Raw genomic sequence first — 9,532 nt, forward strand, 5'->3', positions numbered from 1 at the left:
ACCTACCAAAGTATGGAAACAGAATATTTGATATGTATAGTAATGTAACCTGATTTATCTTCCATTGTTATTATGTCTACACCCTCACTCTGTCATTAAGTCTATACCCTCAATCTGTATTCTCCAATGTCATGTACCCTCCTGGAAATGTCCAGCTCTCTTCTTATGTAATCCGCTTTGAACCGCAAGGCACAAGCGGAATAAAAATCACTAATGTAATGTAATGTAATGTAATGTATTCAGTTTACAAAGCCTTAAAAAATTATGCACAAAATAAAATTGTGTCTTAACCTATGAATTAGCATGCATACAATTTGCACACGTTAAAAACATTTCAATGTGTTAACTTTTTTTAAATTAAAACATGTGTCAAATGAAAAAACCCAAAACAAACCATAAATTATTTTATCCATGCCATCCCTATCATCTTCTAATTGATCTCAATTGTACCTTGTGAGTTCTTTTGTATTTTTAGATACAAATGAGCATAGATAACAAACTCACCCAGGAAACAGGATTCGATAGAAACCTTTTTCCACCAGTAGAATATCCAGCTTATATAGTTTCTGGTTATAGATGGACAGTATTCATAGCAATCTCTAACCTCCCTTGCATGGGAAGGGGGAAATGAAGGGTCTGGCCTGCAGAGATTCATAGCTATATCGCCACAATGCACAGAGATGGGATATTAGGAGAAAAAAGTAAAAGAAAAAAGTTGCAAATAAGTTTCCCTCTATAATACCAGTGCATATTGCAGTTATACTACTGCTCTGCCCAGGTGAGGCTGGACCTGACCAGGATGACCAATCAAATATGTACACATATACAGAACCTAGTCAGGGTAACACACACAACCACAAACAAAAGGACTATTCCTTTCCCTCAGGTAATTAAATAAGGGGATATGTGAAGATCTCTGGTCATGGCTGGATGATTCAGATAGTGTAAACATCTAATATAGACTTTGTAGATCGCTCTATGCCTATAAAGGATCAAGGCGATTTACAATGTCAAGAACCCCTGAATACCACGAGAAGCTACAAAGAACAAAGTTATAAAAAGTACAAGGAATTTTCCTGTATATAGAGAAGGAATGCAGATGATGGTTAAAGCAAACTACAGTAGTTGTGAGTACCATTAACATCACAAAAAGGCCTACTAGTTTGATTTTATCAGGAAAATCGAGAAAATGCTCCATATACTCCACTGGAAGAATCTGAGGGAGTTGATGCTAGATCAGTCATGGGTGCTTATCATAAAGAAATGTTTTAAAATTCTTTCTGAATTTTAGATAGCAAGTTTCCTTTTTAGTATCCAAAGACAGGGTGTTCCATGTATTGATAGCAACATAGGTAAACAATGTATTGAAGATGCACTTGTACTTGATTCTTTTTGTTGAGGGGAGGGCCCTCTGCGATCTGTTGGTGATTTGGGTTGATGTGAAGTAGAGCTTAGAGAATAGTTGAATAAGTTCCTCCGGTGATTGAGTGTTGTGAATGTGGAATATGATGCATGATGCTTTAAAGAAGATCTGAGAAGTCATGGGAACCAGTGGAGTCTCTGGTAATAAATACTATGTTACAGGGTCAAACTTCCTGAACCTGAAGATTAGCCTAACAGCTGTATTTGGGATTAGTTGAAGTCTGTAGAGTTGTTTAGTGCCTAAAGCCACATATAAGGAGTTACAATAGTCTAGCTGGGTGAGAATTAGCATTTGAACCAGTACTGCAAAGTGGCGTTCATAAAACACAGATATTTCATGTTAAAGATGGGGGGGTTTTCCCCAAAGATTAGAGATTTGTAGGGCATAGGAAAAAATAGAGTCCAAGATTATACCAAAGATTTTGTATGGTTCCAGATGGAAGGTTAACAGACTTAGGAATTGATTGATGGAAGATATGGAACCAATTTAAGCTGGTCTTGGCAGTGCTTAGCTTGAGCTTCTTGTTATTAGCCCAGATAGAAATTTTGTTTATTCCTTCTGAGATTGATTCTGCAATGGTCATGGCAGAGGGATCAATTTGTAACAAAAGGAATGTGTTGTCAGTGTAGGTTAGGAGTTGTTCTCTGAGCCATATATAGAATTTATAAACAGGTTACAGGAAGCCATACAAAGACAAGTAGATAATAAGGAGGCTCAAGGTGATTTAATGATGAAATTAGCCAAAGACAATGCCAATTTAGATTGCCGTAAGGCATTGCAAGGCTTAGGCAACAAGGCAGATGTTAACTTGGCCGATATGATGCGCGCTTGCGCTAATATTGGCATGCAAACATATCAAATGAATCTTTTGGCCGCTGCAGTTGAAAAAAGTTCCACTCCAAAAGGCACCTGTGGCAAGCCAGGACACTTCAAACGAAACTGCAAGGCGAATATTAATAAACTGCCCCTATTGATCAGAGGACAACCACCTAGTATTTTTCCAAAATGTAGGAAGAGATTTCACTGGGCTAAGCAATGTCACTCAGAAATAGCGAGACATAATCCTTCAGGAAACTTCCCATCAGGCAGGTCTCTGGTCCCAGTACAATCAGAGACTATAATACCATGCCGTTTGAAATTTCAGGCACAAAGCCAACTGTGTTAAATGCAAACACTGAAACAGCTCAAAGTGCAGGCATAGATTTATATATTCAAGCAGAACAGGAATTGAAAGAGACAGGAGAAATCTATAGATTGGAATCTCAGCTTTCGGGACCTTTACCTCCTAACTCTGTAGGATTGGTATTACCCAGAGCTTCTGCTGCACCAAAGGGTTTATTTATAATTCCTGGAGTGATAGATGCTGACTACATAGAAAAAAATAAATATGCCAACTTGGACTAACATTCCCCAGACTGTGTGTTTAGGTGAATCATTTGCAAAATTAATCCTGTTACCATTTCTCTCACCTGCAGGAGGAAAATAGGTATTGCATGTGAATCAAGGATTTGGTTCCACTACAAAGCAAGTATACTATCTTACGCAAATAATAAGTAACAGCCGCCCTTTTGTGAATGTCTATCTCAATAGCATTTTGTTTCAAGGGTTATTAGATACTGGTGCAGATGTTACGGTAATTGCTTTTAATCAATGGCCATCAGGCTGGCCTATTGACCAGGTGAAATAGGTGTGGGGAATTGGGGGGAGCCAGGAAGCAAAGCAGAGTAAATACTGGCTGACAGTTACTTTAGAAGGAACAGAGCAGACTGCCACTGTGAGACCATATATCCTGCCAGTCCATCTCAATCTCTGGGGAAAGGATTTGTTATCTCAATTCAACACTGTGTTGCAGATACAATGATGAATCATACAGCCTTGCCCTTAAAGTGGCTTGCTGACACCCCATTGTGGTTAATCAATGGCCATTAACCCAGCCAAAGTTAGAAGCTTTACATCAATTAGTTCAAGAACAATTGAATGCTAAACATATAGAGCCTACTACCAGCCCCTGGAATTCTCCAGTGTTCGTAATAAAGAAAAAAATCAGGTAAATGGCGATTACGGCATGATCTTAGGAAAATAAATCAATTCATTCAGCCAATGGGTCCTTTACAGTGTGGCACTCCATAATCCTGATAAATTGGGAGGTTTTGGTAATAGACCTTAAAGACTGTTTCTTTACCATTCCTCTGCATCTGGATGATAGAGAAAAATTTGCATTTACTGTGCCTGTTCTTAATCATAGTCAACTGACTCCGAGATATAAGTGGACAGTGTTGCCACAAGGGATGTTAAACACTCCCACTCTGTGTCAGATATATGTTTCACAGGCATTACAAAGCTTCAGAGCAAATACTCCAGAAGCATTAATTTATCATTACATGGATGATATCTTAATAGCAGCACCAAAAATAAAAACAGAATGGATTTCTGAATTGACCACACATTTAAAACATTACGGATTGTACATTGCACCTGAAAAAATTCAGAAGCGGTATCCTTATATCTATTTGGGTCACAAATTACTACAATCTTATGCAGCTCTGATCATTATTACTTTAAAACTTAATTCTACAACCTGCAACAAATCCTGGGCACTCTTAATTGGGTGTGCCCATATTTTAATATTCCTACTGATCTTCTCAGCCCCTTATTCCATCTTTTGACTAAAGGCAAACAACTTTAAGATTTGATCTATATAACACCAGACATTCAAAATGTGATAGCGATTATTAATCAGCATTTATTAACACAATGGGTTGATAGGATTCAGGATAATATAGCACTTTCTTTATTAATCCTTCCGCAGAAACACCAACCTATTGCGGTTTTAGGACAGCTAACCCCAGATAATCGTTTACATATAGTGGAATGGATCTATTTACCACATACGCCCCCTAAGAATATCAGTTCTCCTCAATACATATATAGTTCACTGATTTGTAAGGCACAAACTAGAGCATTAGACATTTTGGGATTGGACTTGGTGTCTATCACCATTCCCATTTCACAAGATCAATGGGAATTTCTTTTTAAATATAATGAGGAATTGCAAATTTCATTAACAAATTACATAGGTCATATTTAATAATAATAATAATATTTTATTTTGTATACCGCCATACCCAGGGAGTTCAAGGCGGTTCACAACAGATAGATGAATTACATACAGTGCGATTAGAAAAAAGAAGAACATAACAAAGCAATCGTAGGGTCAAACTCATTTACATTAACAATTTAGGTGAGGGAAGGGCCAAATACGGGGTACATACAGAGTGTGCTGTAGTAGGATACAATTAAGTTTAAGAGAGGGGGGGAACCAAGCATATTAGCTGGAAAAAAAGGGGGTGAGCAACAAACTTAGAAGGGGGGCGGGCAGAAAAGTAAGGAAGAGGAGAGGGGGGGTGAGATGGGGGAAGGGGGGCGTTAAGGGATAGGTCTGTTGCAAAGAAGGGTTTTAATCTGTTTTCTAAGGTGGAGAAGGGGAAACGTTATGGCAGAAGAGGGGAGCGTTAGGGATTTGGTCCGTTAAAAAGTAGAGTTTTGAGCTTTTTTCTGAAGGGGGGGTATGAAGAGCAGTCAAGTATGATTTGGGCGAGCCATGAATTTAGTTTGGCCGCTTGAAAAGAGAAGGTTCGTTCGAGGAATCTTTTAAGATGACACGATTTCAGTGAGGGAAAAGCGAACAAAATTGATCTGCGGGAGCTCTTCTTATTATAGTTCAGGTTGAAGTGGGGGTAAAGATAGGCTGGTGACATACCAGATACGGTTTTGTAGCAAATGCAAGAAAACTTAAATAGAACTCTGGATTCGAATGGCAGCCAGTGCAACTTGTTGTAGAAAGGGGTTATGTGTTCCCATTTCTTCAGGCCAAAGATAAGGCGGATGGTGGTATTTTGGACCAGTCTCAGCTTCCTGGTGATTTTCTTGAAGGCGCCTAGATAAATGATGTTACAGTAGTCTAGGACACTAAGAATGGAAGATTGGACCAGCAGACGAAAGGAGGTGTCATCAAAGTATTTTTTAATGGTGCGGAGTTTCCAGAGCACCGAGATGCTTTTCTTAAACACTAGGTCAGTGTGTTTCTCCAGAGTGAGATGCTTGTCTAAAGTGATTCCTAGTATTTTTAATGATTGCTCAATACAGTAGTCAAGTCCATTGATGTGTATCGTAGTTTCCTTAATTTTGTCGTTTGGGGATACTAAGAAGAGTTTAGTTTTTTCTGGGTTTAGCTTTAGTCTAAACGCTGACATCCAAAGTTCGATCTGATTTAGGGTGAAGGATAGCGAGTTTAGAAACTCTGAGGTAAAGTAAGAGAGCGGAATGATTATTGTGATGTCGTCAGCGTAGATGAAAAATTTGAGCTTTAAGCTTTGTAGAAGATTTCCTAGGGAGACAAGGTAGATGTTAAATAGGGTGGGGGACAGGGGGGAGCCTTGTGGGACTCCACAAGGGTTGTCCCAGCTGTAGGAGGTAGTATCGTCCTTGAACACCTTGTAGGTTCTTGTTGTCAGGAATCCATGGAACCAATTGAGAACATGACCTGAGATTCCAATAGAAGTCAGACAGTCTAGTAGAGTGTCGTGGTCAACCAAGTCAAATGCGCTACTTAGATCGAGTTGCAATATTAGAGCACAAGAGCCTTGGCTGAATAGTTGATGAAGGTAGTCGAGCAGGGAAGCTAAAATTGTTTCGGTACTGTGACCTGACCGGAAGCCGGATTGATTGTCGTGCAAGATATTGTGTTTTTCTAAGTATGTGGTGAGTTCGGTGTTTACTATCCCTTCTGCTATTTTGGTAACCAGGGGGATATTGGTGATAGGTCTAAAGTTGGAAGCCAAGTTAGAAGGCTCTTTAGTATTTTTCTTAATTGGTGTAATCATAATGTGCCCTTGTTCTACTGGGAACTTCCCCGAGGATAGTAGAGAGTTGATCCAAGTCAGCATTTTGGCCTTAAAATTGACTGGGGCCAATTTCATGACATTAGGGGGACAGGTGTCCAGTCTGCAGTAGGAGTTGGCATACTTATTGTAGTGTTTATTAAAAGTTTGCCAGTCTATGGGTGAGAATGTGTTCCAGAACAGGTCAGCTCTGGAATCGCCTGAGTCTAGTAGAATAGGGTAACACCAGTGGGGCTTGGTTGGGTCGGTAAGAGAGGATCTTAGTTTTTGTATTTTGGAGGTGAAGAAATCCGCCAAGCTGTTTGCTGTTAGAGTGGGCTCTTCGGGTGTGTTGATAAATGTTTCTATATTGTATAAATCATTTACCAGCTTAAAAAGCTTGTTGCTGTTGGTTGAGATGTCGCCAATTTTGAGGGCATAGAAGTTTTTGCGTTTTTCTTTGGTTCGATTTTTGTAGGTTTTTACTTTTAATCTCCAGGCGGTTCTGTGCTCTTGCGTTCCTGATTTTAGCCAAAGTCTTTCCGATTTTCTTAGGTCTCTCTTTAGCATTAGCAGTTCTGTGTCAAACCAGCCCTCTAGGTTTTTAACTCTCTTTCTGCGGGTTTTGATGGGGGCCATTTTATTTGGGATATTGGTGCTATCAGTAATCCAGGAGTTCATGAATTGATCAGTTTGTTTGTTTTGTTCTGATATGATCTCATAGTGAGACCAGAATTCTACAGGATTTATCTTACCTCTGCTGGTATGGAATTTTTTATTTCTTGTGTTTGGGATATAATTTGTTGGACTCGTAGTTTTTAATTGGCAATCAAGTTCAAAATTGCAGAGGCTGTGATCCGACCATAGTGAGTCGGTCCAGTGTTCTTGTTTCCAGATTATTTTGGGGCTAGGTAGCTCTCGAGAGGAGAAAGAAACAAGATCTAACTGATGGCCTTTTTGATGGGTTTTAACTGGGGGGGGTTTGAGGTACCCTAGTGAAGAGATGAGTGACCAGAGTTCTGTGGTTTCAGGTTGGTCTATTTTTTCAAGGTGGATATTAATATCTCCACATAGTAGGTTGTAAGGGCTAGATCAGTGTTCCCTCTAAGCTGCGCTGGCGTGTGCTGGCGCACAAAATATTACATCCAGCGCACAAGTTTCACGTCACAGCGCACGGCGGGCAGGGCGGCGAGAGGAGAATCGGGCGAGTTGGCTCATAACTTGCTGGCGCCCGATATTTGTAGCGCACAGCGAAAAAAATTTTGCTCACAACACCCGCCCGCTTAGAGGGAGCACTGGGCTAGATAGAGAGTTAGTTAGTAAGAATTCGAAGAAGTCATCCTTGCAAGGTTCCATTTTTTTGGTGGAACATAAAACAGAGTTGTTGTTAACGCAGCCGTTAGGGATTTGGATGATAGTGAGACTGAAAGAATTTCGAGGTTGGGAGTGGATTTTGAGTTTAGAATAGAGCAGTGTAGGTTGTCTTTAAAAATTATGGCTAGGCCTCCCCCCCTACCCCAGGTCCTAGCTAGTGATAAAATTTTGAAGCCTGGGGGAAGACAGTCTTGGATAATAATATCGTTGTCGGATAATAGCCATGTTTCTGTAAATAGGGCGAAGTCAGGGTTGGTTTCTTTCAGCCAGTCCTTAATTAGTATGGACTTGTTCAGGCGGAGGAAGATATCTTCTTTTTCAAGGGTCCCACGACAACAAGAGAGCATCCGTTGAAAATCAGGGGCGGGAAACTACGAGGTGACAACCAGGAAATTCTTTTTCACTGAAAGAGTGGTTGATCGCTGGAATAGTCTTCCACTACAGGTGATTGAGGCCAGCAGCATGCCTGATTTTAAGGCCAAATGGGATCGGCACATGGGATCTATTCACAGGGCAAAGGTAGGGGAGGGACATTAAGGTGGGCAGACTAGATGGGCCGTGGGCCCTTATCTGCCGTCTATTTCTATGTTTCTATGTTTCTATGTTTCTCATGGATCTTATATTTAAGTAGGAGCCATGTAGGTTTTGGTAGTTGGCCGGATCAATTGGACAAATGTGGGAGTAAGTTAGTTTTTTTAGTGATCGTTGTTTTTTTATGTGTTATTTGGACGGTCTGCGTAGTGGTGGCAGAATTGGTATTGGGAAGGGGCCTGCTTCAGAGTAGTCATATAATGCGCGGTGAGAGATAGTGGGGGTTTTAGATTTTACCGGACGGAATGAGGGGTTAAGGACAGGGATAGGGGTTGGGGTAAGTGAGTTGATTAGGCAAATTCTGAACCAGATCAGGTAGAGTAGAAAAAGTGGTAAGCAGATGGGGCAGGCCATGATACAGATCTATCTGTGGGGAGAATGGGGTAAAAAGGCTGAGGTTGTGATTGGGAGGAGAAAACACAGTCCAGCCAAAGGAGGGATTGGGATGACTGGAGAGCAGGCCAGCCGAGGGAGGATTGATGGCTGGAGGTAAAATAGAAGAGACAAACAGAACTGACAAAAGGAGTTTACTTATCGTCTGAGGTTCTGTCTGTGAGGACCTTCCAATTTGGTAGGAGGACCTCTCTGCAGACCCTTCACAGTCTCTTCACCGTCGCTTCACAGAGGCGCGCACTTGGGACCAGGGTTGGTCACTGTCTCTCGCTCAGTGAAGACGGGAGGTTATTCTTTCCTAGAACCAGGTTGGAGTTCTGGGGACGGGGTCTGTAGTGCAGATGTCCGATCTGTTGGAGGTCTGTTCGCCCAGGCGCTTCGCAAAGGCGCGTGCTAAGGCGCACACGCCTTAGTCATGCACCTTCGTCGGCACGCCGGACGGCAGCACGCCGTTTTAAGGTCGGCGATCCCTTGCAGGTTCGGGAGGGGGGCGGAGCAGTGCTCCTACGCTCCTCTCCCCTTGGAGACAGACGAGGGCTCCGGCGGTCAGCAGGCAACAGTGCTGGGGCCGAAGAAAAAAGACTGGCCTTAGTCGGTGCGACCTGTTTTAAGGTCGGCGATCCCTTGCAGGTTCGGGAGAGGGGCGGAGTAGTGCTCCCACGCTCCTCTCCCCTTGGAGACAGATGAGGGCTCCGGCGGTCAGCAGGCAACAGTGCTGGGGCCGAAGAAAAAAGGCTGGCCTTAGTCGGTGCGACCTGTTTTAAGGTCGGCGATCCCTTGCAGGTTCGGGAGGGGGGTGGAGCAGTGCTCCCACGCTCCTCTCCCCTTGTCATCATTATCCTAAAGATAAACACTTAATTTTAGTGGCAGA

This window comes from Geotrypetes seraphini, chromosome 11 (genome assembly GCF_902459505.1).
Source record: "Geotrypetes seraphini chromosome 11, aGeoSer1.1, whole genome shotgun sequence".
Taxonomy (NCBI): domain Eukaryota; kingdom Metazoa; phylum Chordata; class Amphibia; order Gymnophiona; family Dermophiidae; genus Geotrypetes; species Geotrypetes seraphini.